A 13274-nucleotide genomic window follows, 5' to 3' on the forward strand; every position below is an offset into this window, starting at 1 on the left:
CAGAAATGAAGGAAGACTTAAATAATTGAAGAGCTACTCAGCCCTCAATTGTTGAGCTATGCCAGTAAAATAAAAATGATGGTACTAAATTATTTTACAAATTTACTCTCATACCAATTAGACTAACAAAGAGATAATTTGTAAAATTAGATAAAGTGATAAAAAAAAGTTCATTTGGAGAAACAAAATGTCTAAACTGTGAAGGGAAACAAAGCGAAAACATAGAATGCAGGTATCGTTGAACAGTATACTAAAGGTAACAGGAAATTAGAAGAGTATGAAGGGGAAGTGAAGTACCTTTCATAACTGAATCGGGGAGAATTCTTAACCATACAAGGCTGCATGAGTACAATCAATGCAGACAGAATAAGAAGGGAAACTCCTCAAAAATCTTTGTATCAAGGATTCTTAACAAGTTATTAAACTTTTATGGCCAAGATGGGGAATTGACACAAATTTAAGACCTAGAGCCATTCACTCTTGGTTAGTGGGTGAAAAATGTGAAGTTTTTAATAGAAACTACAGTAAAAAGAATGTTTTACATAAATAATAGTATGAAATAAAACCTGTTTCACCTTAGCCAGTTAACAAACATTTATTAAGCACTTACAGGCAACTAGTTGGTGCAGTGGATAGAACAATGGGCCTGGAGTCAAGGAGACCTGAGCTCAAATCCATCTTCAGATACTTAATAGTGGAGTGACCCTGGCCAAGTCACTTTATGCCAGCCTCAGTTTCCTCAGCTGTAAAATGGGAATAATAATAGTGCCTCTGCCTCTCAGAGTTGTTGTGAGGATCAGATGGAATGGCATTTGTAAAGTGTTTTGCAAATCTTAACATCTTGTGTACATGACAGCCATTATTATAATGTGCCAAGGCACTATGCTAAGAAAGGTAAAAACATGGTCCCTCTTCTCAAGGAGCTCATGTTCTCTTGGAGGAGGCAACTTTAAAAAATTGCACATATGGGGCAGCTAGGTGGCACAGTGAATAGAGCACTGGCCCTGGAGTCAGGAGGACCTGAGTTCAAATGCGGCCTCAGACACCTAAAACAAAAAACTAGCTCTGTGACCTTGGGCAAGTCACTTAACCCCAGTTGCTCTTCAAAAAACAAAAAAAAATTGCACATACAAGATATAAACAGTGTAAATGGAAGGTAATCTCAAAGGGAAGGTACTAGTAATGAGATGAACATGAAAGGCCTCATGCAAAAGGTGGAATTTGAACTTTCTTGAAGGAAGCCAGGAAGGGAGAGCATTCCAACCAAAGGAGACAGCCAGTATAAAGACATGGATTTGGGAGGTGGAGTGTTGTGAGTGAGGAACAGCAAGGAGGGGAGAATGGTAGGAAGGGGATGACTGGAGGATTTAATCTGAAATAATTTTGGAAGCAATATGAAGTTACTGGAATTTATTGAATAGGGCTCAATACACGAACATGAGTACATTTATTATGTACTTACTATGTGCAAAATAAACCCTGGGAATATAAATAGGAAAGTAAGACAGTACCTTCTTGTCCTCAGTGAACTCATATTCTGATGGGGGAGACAACACATATAAGGTTCCAAATGCAAGTCAATGATAATTATTATAATGACAATAATTATAATAATGATAATAGCTAACATTTATATAGTATCTACTATGTGCCAGGTACTGTACTCAGCACTTTACAGTTACTATCTCATTTGATCCTTAACAATAATCCTGTGAGGTAAGTGCTATTATTATCCCCATTTTTACAGTTGAGGAAACTGAGGCAAACAAAAGTGACTTTACCCAATTTCACACAACTAGTAAATGTTTCAAACTGGATTTGAACTCGTCTTCTTTACTTCAGGCCTAGCACTCTATCCATTATGCCATCTAGCTGCCTCAAGTCAGATGGAAAAGTCCCATGGTCCTTAGGATGAAGTGGCAAAACAGATGGTAATGCCTCTTATTTAATGCCTTTCCATTGATAAAATCATATCAGTTTCTGGTGTTGAATTGTTTGACAGTGCTAAGGACTTTGTTGATAAGGGCTTTCATTTTCGGGTCTTCCAGAGGGAAGGCTGTAGAACCTGCAGGAGCAGCAGTTCCTGGGCTACATCTTCACAAGGCTTACCTGTCAAGATGATGACCCAGGGCTCTGGGCCAGGAGCAGGGTAGTCCCAAGGCTCTTTGACTTGGGTCCTGGACTGTTTATCAAGATACGAGAGGAGATGGTCAAGGTGTTGGTGGCAGATTGAGTTGTCTGGCACACACAGCCTCCTGTCTCTCCCTCATACCCTTCAAATGGCAAATATGACCCCAAACAAAACTGAAACTGGTTGTGGGGAACAAACACGCTAAGAAACTATTGATGGAACTGTGAATTCCAGCTATTCTGGAAAAACATATTGAATTATCAAGTCAATAACCAGTTAGTAAGAAATTACTGTATACTAGGCACTGTGCTAAGAATTGCACAGGAAAAGTGACTGAACTGTTCATATTTTTTCACCCAGCAATCCTACTACTGGATATTTTTTTCAAAGGAAGACAAAGAAAAGCCTTATATATACCAAAATATTCTGTGATAATCCAAGAACTGGAAATCAAGTGGGTGCCCGTGCATGGCGGAAATGTTTTAAGAAACTATGGAATGTAATGGAATATTATTGTGCAATAAGAAATGATGACTATGAGGAATTAAGAAAACATGGGAAATTTTATATACACTTGCAAAATCACACAAGCAGAATCAGGATAACAGCATCCACAGTGACTACAGAAATGTAAATGAGGTAGCATGGGATAGAAAACCAGCCTAAGAGAGTTTCTTCCCTTGCTTCTGTTCCTCCTCCCCTATTTATACTGGCTTTGTCACTCTTGACAAGTATGCCTTTTGTAGTAGGGGTGGGTGGGCATGGGCAGTTTGGTTACATTGTGAAAAGAGTACTGGACTTGAAGTCAAAAGAATTTAAATCTTGCTTCAAACACTAACTGTGTGACTGTGGACAAGTCACTTAACCTATGCCTCAGTTTCCTCATCTATAAAATAAGTAGGTTGGATTCCATGGTGTCAGAGTTCTTTTCTCCTTTTAAATCTATGATCCTAAAATCAAGATGAGCTTTGAGTAACTGAAAATCTAGTGTTTCTGGAGAAGAAAATCACACTTCTCTCCATGTGACTGAAAGATATGGGACAGCAGGAACAGGACTGCATGCACTATTAAATGTTGTTACTCTAAAGGCTGCTTTTGCTGAATTGTTTTTCTTTGTTACAAGATAAAGTCTGGGTGGGGGTGAGGAAATATATAGAAATGAAGCATCACTAAAACTTTCATAGGATTCCCTTTCTAGTGTCATCAGACTATAACTTTCTAAACCTTTTTTCTGAAACTTACAGAATCGTAGAATGTTAGGGTTGAATTAGAGATCATAGTGCTTTTATTTTGAGGGTAGGCAATTAAGACTCAGAGAAGGGGAGGAACTTATCCATGGTTGCCTACTGGCAAGATGTTTTCAATTTCATTTAGCTAAGCCATAAGCATCATTGAGTACCATTCATTTTCTATTTTTGCAACCCAAAATGTATGTAAATCTGGTATTGCACTTTCAGATAGGAGGATCTTTTAAAGTAACTTTAAGTTACTGCCAAGATTTTGTTTATAATCATGATTTGGGCTAGTATGTGTTGTGTAACATCTTGGTTTGATTGTGCTCCAAAGATGAGAAGATTCTTTTTAAAGAATCTTGATATATTTAGACATTTGTCACAGTTTGTCTAGAGATTTAGAAAGCTGTGAATTTTGGATGGTGATATTTATTTTGATTAAAATAACTCTGTTTCTCACAGTCTGGTCCAGGTGGTCAAAGGTGAGACTGCCATAGTTTATTCTGCTTCATTTAAGAGGTGTGTTTGGGGAACGTGATTTTAGATATTTGAATTTTTCTGGTTAATTAAACATTTTTTTTTTTTAAGCAATCGGGGTTAAGTAACTTGTTCAAGGTTACACGGCCAGGTGTTTCTGGGTGGGTGCTAAGTGTCTGAGCCCGATTCGATCCCCAGGTCATCTCGACACTGGAACTGGTGCTCTTACTTGCTGTCCTGGCTGCCCCAACATTTTTTTTTTAAAGCAATTGGGGTTAAGTAACTTGCTCAAGGTTACACGGCCAGTTATTTCTGGGTGTGGTGCTGAGTATCTGAGCCCGGATTTGATCCAGGTCATCCCAACACTGGAGCTGGTGCTCTTACTCGCTGAGCCACCTGGCCGCCCCTAAGCAATTGGGGTTAAGTAACTTGCTCAAGGTTACACGGCCAGGTGTTTCTGGGTGGGTGCTAAGTGTCTGAGCCCAGATTCGATCCCCAGGTCATCCTGACACTGGAGCTGGTGCTCTTACACGCTGTGCTACCTGGCCACCCCGTGCCCCAACATTTCTAAGGGCAGCTTAGTGGCACAGTGAATAGAGTGCAGGACCTGGAGTCAGGAAGACTCCTCTTCTTGAGTTCAAATTTGGCCTCAGACACTTACTAACTGTGTGACCTTGGGTAGTTCTTTTAACCCTGTTTGCCTCAGTTCCTCATCTGTAAAATGAATTGGAGAAGGAATCCTGTGTCTTTGCCAGGAAGTCAGATGTGACTGAAAAACGACTAAACAACGAACATTTTTAGCACTAAAACTTTTTTTTGTTTGTTTCAACTCATAGGGTTATAAGAAATAAAAAAGACCTTAGAGATGATCTAGTTCAGACCTCTTATTTTTAAAATGTGGAGGCCAGTGAGGAGAAATGCTTTGTCCAAAGTTGCATAATACATAAAGTAGCAGAAATTAGAATTCAAACCGTAGGTTTTTTTCCTCTCCTAATTTAGTGATAATTCCAGAACACCACAGCATTCTCTGAGAAAATTTACATTGAGTTCTAAACAACCATCTTTATATCTCATTTGGAATATAACCACCTATTTCTTGTAGCATCTCTTTGTAGCTGTGGACAGGCCCATCATATATGACATTATTTCTGACAGAAGATTAAGAGAGACCATTACGTTCTTTGAACCACCCTACCCTTAACCCGCAGCCACATGTTTGTTTTGATAACACCCTGTTTGATCATTGTAAAGGTGGCTATAGAAGTGTGCCCTGATAAATCAATGAAGTAAGAACAAATTTCAATCAAGGAGTCAATCAGAGACTTTGAAATTAAGAGCAAGAGGCCCATAGTGAAACTGGAGTAACTTGAAAGGACTGACTAAGGAAACTTAGTGGAGCACACTGTCAGTCTTCTGTAAACTACTCAGATTCAGATCCTAGTGAGATGCATTCTAACTGACCACCTGAGACCCTTCAGCTTCATCCTTGGTCTCCTTTCCTAAGGCTTCCCTCCCTTCGGCTGGAGAAGAACCTTTGAGTTTTTCGAAGTCTACAGGATTTTGGACTAATTATCATCCCGTAGGTGTACGAGGCAGGATTGTTGGCTTTGGGAGCCAAGGACAGACTAGATGTAGATTCATAGCTCTACAAAGATCTTTGCAAAGAAGCTGCCCTGTGCCTAAGGGGGTACTTCTTGAGTGCCCCACTAAGGGGAGAAAAGGACTTTGAGTAACCAGGAATTCTGTGCTTTCTAAACTTGTCCTAGTTTCCCCTGGATTCTGGATGTACTGGTGAGTTACAGACTTTTAGGAAGACATTCCCAGACAACTATACTACCTTAGTAAATACTTACTCTTTTATAAAAGCTATTAAGTCTGATTATAGTCATCCCACAGTTATTTCAGGAAACATATCTGTTTGCTTCATGATACAAATACTATCCCCCAGCCTGTCAGGGCTACCCCTTGAGCCCTGAGAGGATGGAGTAGTTGACTCTGGGGACCCATGTCCTATATCATTATGTACTATGTTAGAGATGCTTTGGAACACTGAATATGAACTGACTATAATAATAGTACATGCCCTAGAACTTGCTTTCTTGAACCACATGCCTTCTGTCAACTTGCTTTCAGTCTCTTTTTCAAAGTACAATGAAGAATGACCTCGTAAAAAAGTATAATGGTTGAAATTACCTTCATGTAGATTGTATGGATGTGTTTTTTTCTAAATAAAATCATTATTTTTTTAAAGCAGTCGGGATTAAGTAAATTGCTCAGGGTTACACGGCCAGTTATTTCTGGGTGTGGTGCTAAGTATCTGAGCCCGGATTTGATCCCCAGGTCATCCCGACACTGGAGCCGGTACTCTTACTCGCTGTGCTACCTGGCCTCTCCTAAAATCATTATTCTTATTGTTTTAATTATGTCCTTTGGATTTTTCCATAGCATTTAAAATTTTCAGTAATACTATGTCATTTCTGTCTTTTTTTTTTTTTAAAGCTATCTCACTTTTATCAAGTTTGTGGATTGAATACAGAGGGGGAAGAAAACGTTAGATTTGGAGTCAGAAGTTACCTAAATTGCAATCTTGGTTCATTTACTGGCTAGATAACCTTGGTCAAATCATTTAATCATTTTTGAGCCTCAGGTTCTTCCTTTATAAAATGGAAATGTGATTATGGCATTATTTAGATTTCTTATCTCACAGAGTCAAACTTGAATCTTAGAATCTTTGGAAAGGGCTTTAACAGTTATAAATCACTATGTAAATGTCAGTTGTGCTGTAGGTGTGTGTGTATGTGCGCGCATGCGTGAGCGTGTGTGTGTGTGTGTGTGTGTGTCTTATCCCCCTACCAATTTCATTGTAAGACAGGGAACTTTTGTTTTTCATTCCTGTGTCCCCAATGCCTAGCACAGTGCCATATACAAGATAGGGACTTAATGTAAATGAGATAGAATTATTATCCCTTAATTTTTCAATAAGAAAGAAGCAATGCAAGGGAGAAGTCCTACCATTTTAATGACTATGGGAATTGTTTTTAGTCAAGGCTTAGTGTTTATTAGATGTCAGAGGATTTATGCTGAGAAAAAAAGTAGGAAAAAATTCAGTTGGGGCATTATTCCCCCCAATATTGAAGAACCCAGACTAAAAAGAAACTGAGCATGCTATCACTGGGGCAAAGCCTTCAGTGTTAAATTAATTTCAGAGACTTCACTCTGGAGAGAAACTCTATAAATGTAGTGAATGGAAGGAAATCTTCCAGGATGTGGTTGTGTCTTTTTACACATAAGCTATTAAGAGACCTTAATTTTGAAACTAATACCAAACTCTATCCCTTTCTTGTTTGATTCTATCTTCTTTTGACATTTATTTTTTTCTTTCTATTTCTTTGACCTGGGGTCCTCTGTTTTCCTGCCCCAGTGTTTCATGCTTGGCTTTTTTATAGGTATGATTACCATTGAGAACATTTTGTCCTCTTGGGCAAACCAGTTCTAGCATGATGTCTTCAAAGAGAGACAGCAGCACATTTGGAATCAGTCTCTTCTTCAAAGTACAATGAAGAATGACCTCATAGAAAGTATAACATGGTTGAAATGACCTTTGTGTAGTTGTATGGTTGTGTTTTTTTTTTCTAAACAAAATCATTATCCTTATTGTTTTAATTATGTCCTTTGGATTCAAATTTTGAGTCAGCCATGTTCTGCTTTCTTGATCTTGGATAAGATACCTTACCTCACAGAATGTTAAATTTTCTCATTGGTTGTACTAGATGATCTCTTAGCTCCCCTTCAACTACAAATTCTGTGACCCTTTGTTTTGTAGCTGTGTCTTATGATATGTTTGACAAGATGTATTTATGATTCTCTAAGGCTTCTTCAGTGATTTCTAGTTTTCCCCTTGTGCTGGTTATATAGCATTAAGGCATCATAAATGTACAACTGGAAGGGACCTCATAGACCATCTGTAACTCATTTTACAAAGGATAAAACTGAAGCTCAGGAGAGTTCATTTTCTTGCCTGAGGTAATGCAGACAGTGTCCAGGATAGGATTTGAATCCAGGTTTCTTTGATTTCAAATCAAGTATTTATTAATTACTTACTACGTGCTAGTTATTTATGCTCAAAAACTTGAAATGCTCTTTACTCTTTCTTACACCTTTACCTCGTGCATTACCAGTTACAGAGTCCTTATCCATTCTATTTTCACAATTTTATATTCACACCCCCTCTAGCCCCCCATCCCCATCTCCTTTCTTTCTTCTTTACTTCTACAGTCATAGTTTTAGACCACATTGTGTGCACTATTATAATAGCATCCAAATTTGTCTTATACCCTTTAGTTTTCTCCTTTCTATTTCATTCTACATACATCCTAGCAATTCTAAACCCCTGGCTGCCAACATATAAACTTTGTTCCCATACCCAACTTAGCATTTTCTCTCAACCTTTCTCATCTATTCCACTGTGCACTTTGGAATACCTGCTTTATAGTGACCAAACTTAATTAATAAACCTTTTCCTTTCTTACTTGTCTGACTTTGAGCCCTCACTGAAATCAGGTTCTTTCCTCCCGCCCCCCACCCCCACCCCATCCCTTCGTGATTTCCAGATCTCTATATACATGTGTATCCTCTCTCTGCTAAGTTCTAATTCTGCATTGCTAAATGGTAGTAAGGACTTCTCAAACTGGTAATCCTCTAGGTACTTCAAACTCAGCATGTCCAAAACAGAAATCATTATCCCCCCTTCATCCTGTTGTCTTCCAAACTTCCTTATTACTCTTGAAGGCATCGTTATCCTCCCATTCACTGAGGCCATGATATCTGTTATCACCATACTTATTGCCAAATATTATAATTTCTAACTTTTCAACATCTCTCACGTCTTTATATCCACTCATTTAGTCACATCCTGAGTTCAGGATTTCCCCACTTTTCACTCAGACTCTAACAGTGGCATTTTAACTTGTCTTCCTGCCTCAGGTTTCATTTCTCTTCAGTCCATTGTCCACTCAGCTGCCAAGATGTTTATTTTCAAATGTAAGTCTAATCATATCACTTCCTGATCAGTGAATTCTGGTGACTCCCTATTAACTCCAGGATCATATATAGCCTCCTTTATTTGGCATTTAAATTTTTTCATAACATGGACCCTTCCTGCTTTTTTACTCTTCTTTCACTCTGATATCTTCTATGTATTCTACATTGTATAGCCTACTTATATTACTCATATGCCTTTCTTCACACCTGTTTTACATGAAGAGAGATCCTTCTCCTTGCCTTCTCCTTCCCTTTTACATGTACAAGTGAGACTATTCCATCCTTTTTTTGTTGTTTTTTTGCTTTTTGGAGGGCAATTGGGGTTAAGTGACTTGCCCGAGGTCACCACGGCTAGTTTTTGTGTTAAGTGTCTGAGGTCAGATTTGAACTCAGGTCCTCCTGACGCCAGGACCAGTACTCTATTCACTGCACCTCCTAGCTGCCCCTATTCCATCCTTTTTTCAGGAGATTGCCTCCTCTATCTTCCCTACTCTCTTACTTATCTCTATTTTCTTCCTGTCTATTAGATTGTATCCCTAATACAAACATGCCCATGTCTCCTCCATCCTAAAAACCCTTCATTTAATCCATCCATCCATAAGATGATCTGTCATTTTATATCTTTTCTTCCTTTTGTTACCAAACTCCATGAAAAAGCCATCTTTTTTTTTTTTCTTTTTGGAGAGCATTTGGGATTAAGTGACTTGCCCAAAGTCACACAGGCTGGTAAGTGTGTCAAGTGTGTGAGGCTAAATTTGAACTCAGGTCCTCCTGACTCTAGGGCCGGTGCTCTATTCACTGCACCACCTAGCTGCCCCCAAAAGCCCATCTTTAATTGGTACCTCTATGTCTTCTTTCACTCTCTGCTGTCCGGCTTCCAGCCTTATTACTCAATGGAAACTAATCTCTCCAAAATTATCAATGAATTCTCAAATGCCAAATCTGGTAGCATCTTCTCAATTCTCACCCTTTCTGTAGTCTCTAATATTGTCAATCATCTCTTCTTTGTGATACTTTCTTCTCTCTGTGTTTTCATGTCACTACTCTTCTGATTCTTCTCATACCTGTGTGACTACACCTTCTTAGTTTTCTTTGCTGGATGGTCTCTTCTGCTAATTTTGGATGTCTCCAAAGGCTCTGTGCTGGATCCTCTTTCATTCTCTCTTTATACTATTTCAATTGGTGATATTATCAGCTACCATGAATGTGAAGGTGATTTTCAGATCTATTTGTCTAGCCTTAACCTCTCTCCTGACCTCAAGTTTCACACTTCCAACTGCCTATTGGACATCTTGAATTGTATGTCCTGTAGACATCTTAAACTCAGGATGTCCAAAAATGAACTAATTGGCTTTTCCCCTAAGCCTTCACCCATTCTTGACTTTCCTATTGCTTATTGTCAGGGGTACCACCATCCTCCCAGTTATCTACATTCACAACCACCAAGGTGTCATCTTCAACTCCTAAATCTCTCTTATCCACCGTATTCAATCAGTTGCTGGGTCCTGTCATTTTTACCTTTAAAATCTTGCATTTAAGCCCTTTTCTCAATTCTGACACTGTCACCATCCTGGTGCAAACCCTCATTCCCTCACCCGTGGGTTATTTCAGTACTACTGATTGGACTTCAAATCTCCTGCCTCCAATCCATATTCTATTCAGTTTTCAAATTGATCTTTCTAAATCACAAATTTGACTATGTCACTCCTCTATTCAGTCAACCCTACTGACTCCTGTAATAGTAATGTAATTTAAAGATCCCCCTGTATTGGCTTGGTTTTTGGATTGATTGTGTTAAAACCCAGAGCTTGTGAATCCCACTTGTGGGATGGACTTGTTGAAAAGAGAGGGCTGAAGTGGGAGGATCTAGGGACATAAATTTAGAGAGACAAAAGCAAAGAGAGAGGCAGAAGAACTTTTTGGAAGCAGCATCTTGGAGGCAGAGAGAGACAGAGAGGATTGCTGAGGGCCAGTTTGAATTTCCCAGGACTTTTGAGAGCTGCCACCCAGAGCTGCCAAGGACTGAGGAGACATGGCTGTTATGCTGGTACTTTGTCTGTCTGTTTTGATGTTGTTTTGCCAGATTTGTTCACTGGTGAAAGACAGTCCTGTTGTTGCAGAAGTTTTAGAACCTTGCTGTTGGTTCAGAGCTCCTGAGACTGTTCTGTAGACAGAGAGTGAATTCTGTCCACTGGTGAAGGACAGTGCTGTTGTTGCAGAGGTTCTGGAACCTGGCTGTTGGTTCAGAGCTCCTGAGACTGTTCTGCAGGCAGAGAATGAATTAATGAAGACACTGGCAATGTATCTTGTGGCCTTGCTAAGCTTTGTCTCCCCAGGAACAAAGATTGCTGAGAACTTGCCTCCAGTCAAGATGAAGAAAAGACCTCTCTTTGGGGATTAAATACTGTGCTTAAGCTTGTTGTAACTCTGGGGTAGATGGCCTAATTCAGTTGTAATCCAAGGGTGGGGAACTTTTGACTTTTTTGTGCTTTGTGATTGAACAAATGAATGTACTTTACTTATGATTGGAAACTAATCTCCATTTGAGAAGAGGGGCTTTGTGATGGACTAAATGAATGTACAGCCTAGGTGTGGAGTAGTATTTAGAAGAGGGACTTTGTGATTGATTAAATGAATATGTAATGTCCAGGGGTGGGGCAGTACTTGGAGATTATTGAATTACACTTGGTAAATGCTGTATTTTGAATTATGCTATATTTTGATTCTCTCTGTTCTTAATTTGTCACTGAATAAAATGGAGAGCACCTATGCTGGTATTTTGAACCTTGGGAAGTTGCCTTTGCTTGGCATTACAACTCCCTATTTATTGCTTCTAGGTTGAACATAAAATCCTGTTTGGCTTTAAAATCCCACCATAACCTGGTCTCTCCTACTTTTCCAAGTCTTTTTACACCCTCCTTACCCCCAACACATTATTAGGTTCAGTGACACCTCCCATCTCCTGACATTTTTTATTGGCAGTCCTCCATGCCTGGAACTCTCTCTTCATCTCAATCTCCTCTTACTTCCTTCAGGTCTCAGCTGAAGTCTCACCTTTTTCAGGAAACCTTTGCTTTCCCTTTGAGATTGTCTCTAATTTACCATATAAGCTGTTAATGCCTTCTCCTCTCAAAGACTCCTCCATAAATTCTCTCTAGAGAGAGGCCCAAGTTATTTTTTCTCTTTGTGTTTCCAGAGTTTAACATAGTGCCTGGTTGACTGACTACATTCTACTGCCAGGTTAATCTATTACAGATGTAATCATATCACTCCACTTTTCTCCACACCCAAAGACCATCAGCTGTTTACCATTATTTGTTGAGAAACTTCTTAGGTTGTCTTTTAAGTCTCTTTACAATATAGCTTTAATAGGGGGTGGCTAGGTGGCACAGTGAATAGAGCACTGGCCCTGGTGTCAGTAGAACCTGAGTTCAAATTCAGCCTCAGATACTTAACACAAAAACTAACCGTGTGACCTTAGGCAAGTCATTTTACTCCAATTGCCCTCCAAAAAGCAAAAAACCAAAAACTATAGCTTAAATATACCTTTATAGAGCAGCTAGGTGGCACAGTTGGTAGTGCCAGGGCTAGAGTCAGGAAGACATGGTTTCAAATATGGCCTCAGATACTTACTAGCTGTGTGACCCTGGGTGAGTCACTTAACTCTGTTTGCCTCACCATTCTCATCTGTAAAATGAGCTAAAGAAGGAAATGGCAAACCATTCCAATATCTTTGCCAAGAAAAACCCCAGAGGGGTCATGAAGAGTCAGACATGATTGAAAATGACAAAACAACAACACTTTTGCCAGGATTAAGTTTCTAACCAAATGAAACTATTCCTTCTTTTCTGTAAATAGTTCCCCTCTCTCTGTCATTGTTCTCAATATTAGAAATGTTTTGTTTGCCTAATCCCCACACCTTAACTTGAAGACTCAGCTCAGATGCTACCCACCTTCAGGAAATCTTCTTTAGTCTTAGAAAAAATGTTTTCCTTCTCTCCTCATGGCACACTTTTAAAGCTGTCCTATGTATTTACAATATTCTTGTGCCCTGCAATTATTTTTATACACTCCATATCTCTTACTTTCTTAAAGACTGAGCTCAAGCTCTAGCTTCCACATGAAGCCTTTTTTGATCTTCCTCAATTGCTATTGCCTTCCCTCCCAAAACTACATTATAATAATTCTATATATGCTTAAAAGTATGTACCATGTTATTTCCCTTGATAGAAGGGAAGCTCCTTGAGGGTGAGGACTTTTTCTTTTGATATTACTAGCAGGTAGCACAGTACTAGCACACAGTAGGTGCTCAATAAATGCTGGTTGATCTTCTCTGTTATCATGTAAACTCTTAGAGGACAGGACTGTTTATTTTTGTATCTTGGTGTTTAAAT

General features: G+C 39.1%; 1 protein-coding gene across 2 annotated transcripts in view; it reads left to right on the plus strand.

The window, feature by feature from the left end:
* AMFR (autocrine motility factor receptor) overlaps nucleotides 1-13274 on the plus strand; it is a 56566-nt gene that overhangs the window by 8873 nt on the left and 34419 nt on the right. The gene's annotated exons all lie outside the window — the stretch shown is intronic.

Source organism: Petaurus breviceps, unplaced genomic scaffold (genome assembly GCF_028583685.1).
Source record: "Petaurus breviceps papuanus isolate PSGF00001 unplaced genomic scaffold, PetGlider_PUasm1.0 166, whole genome shotgun sequence".
In the NCBI taxonomy this organism is placed as follows: domain Eukaryota; kingdom Metazoa; phylum Chordata; class Mammalia; order Diprotodontia; family Petauridae; genus Petaurus; species Petaurus breviceps.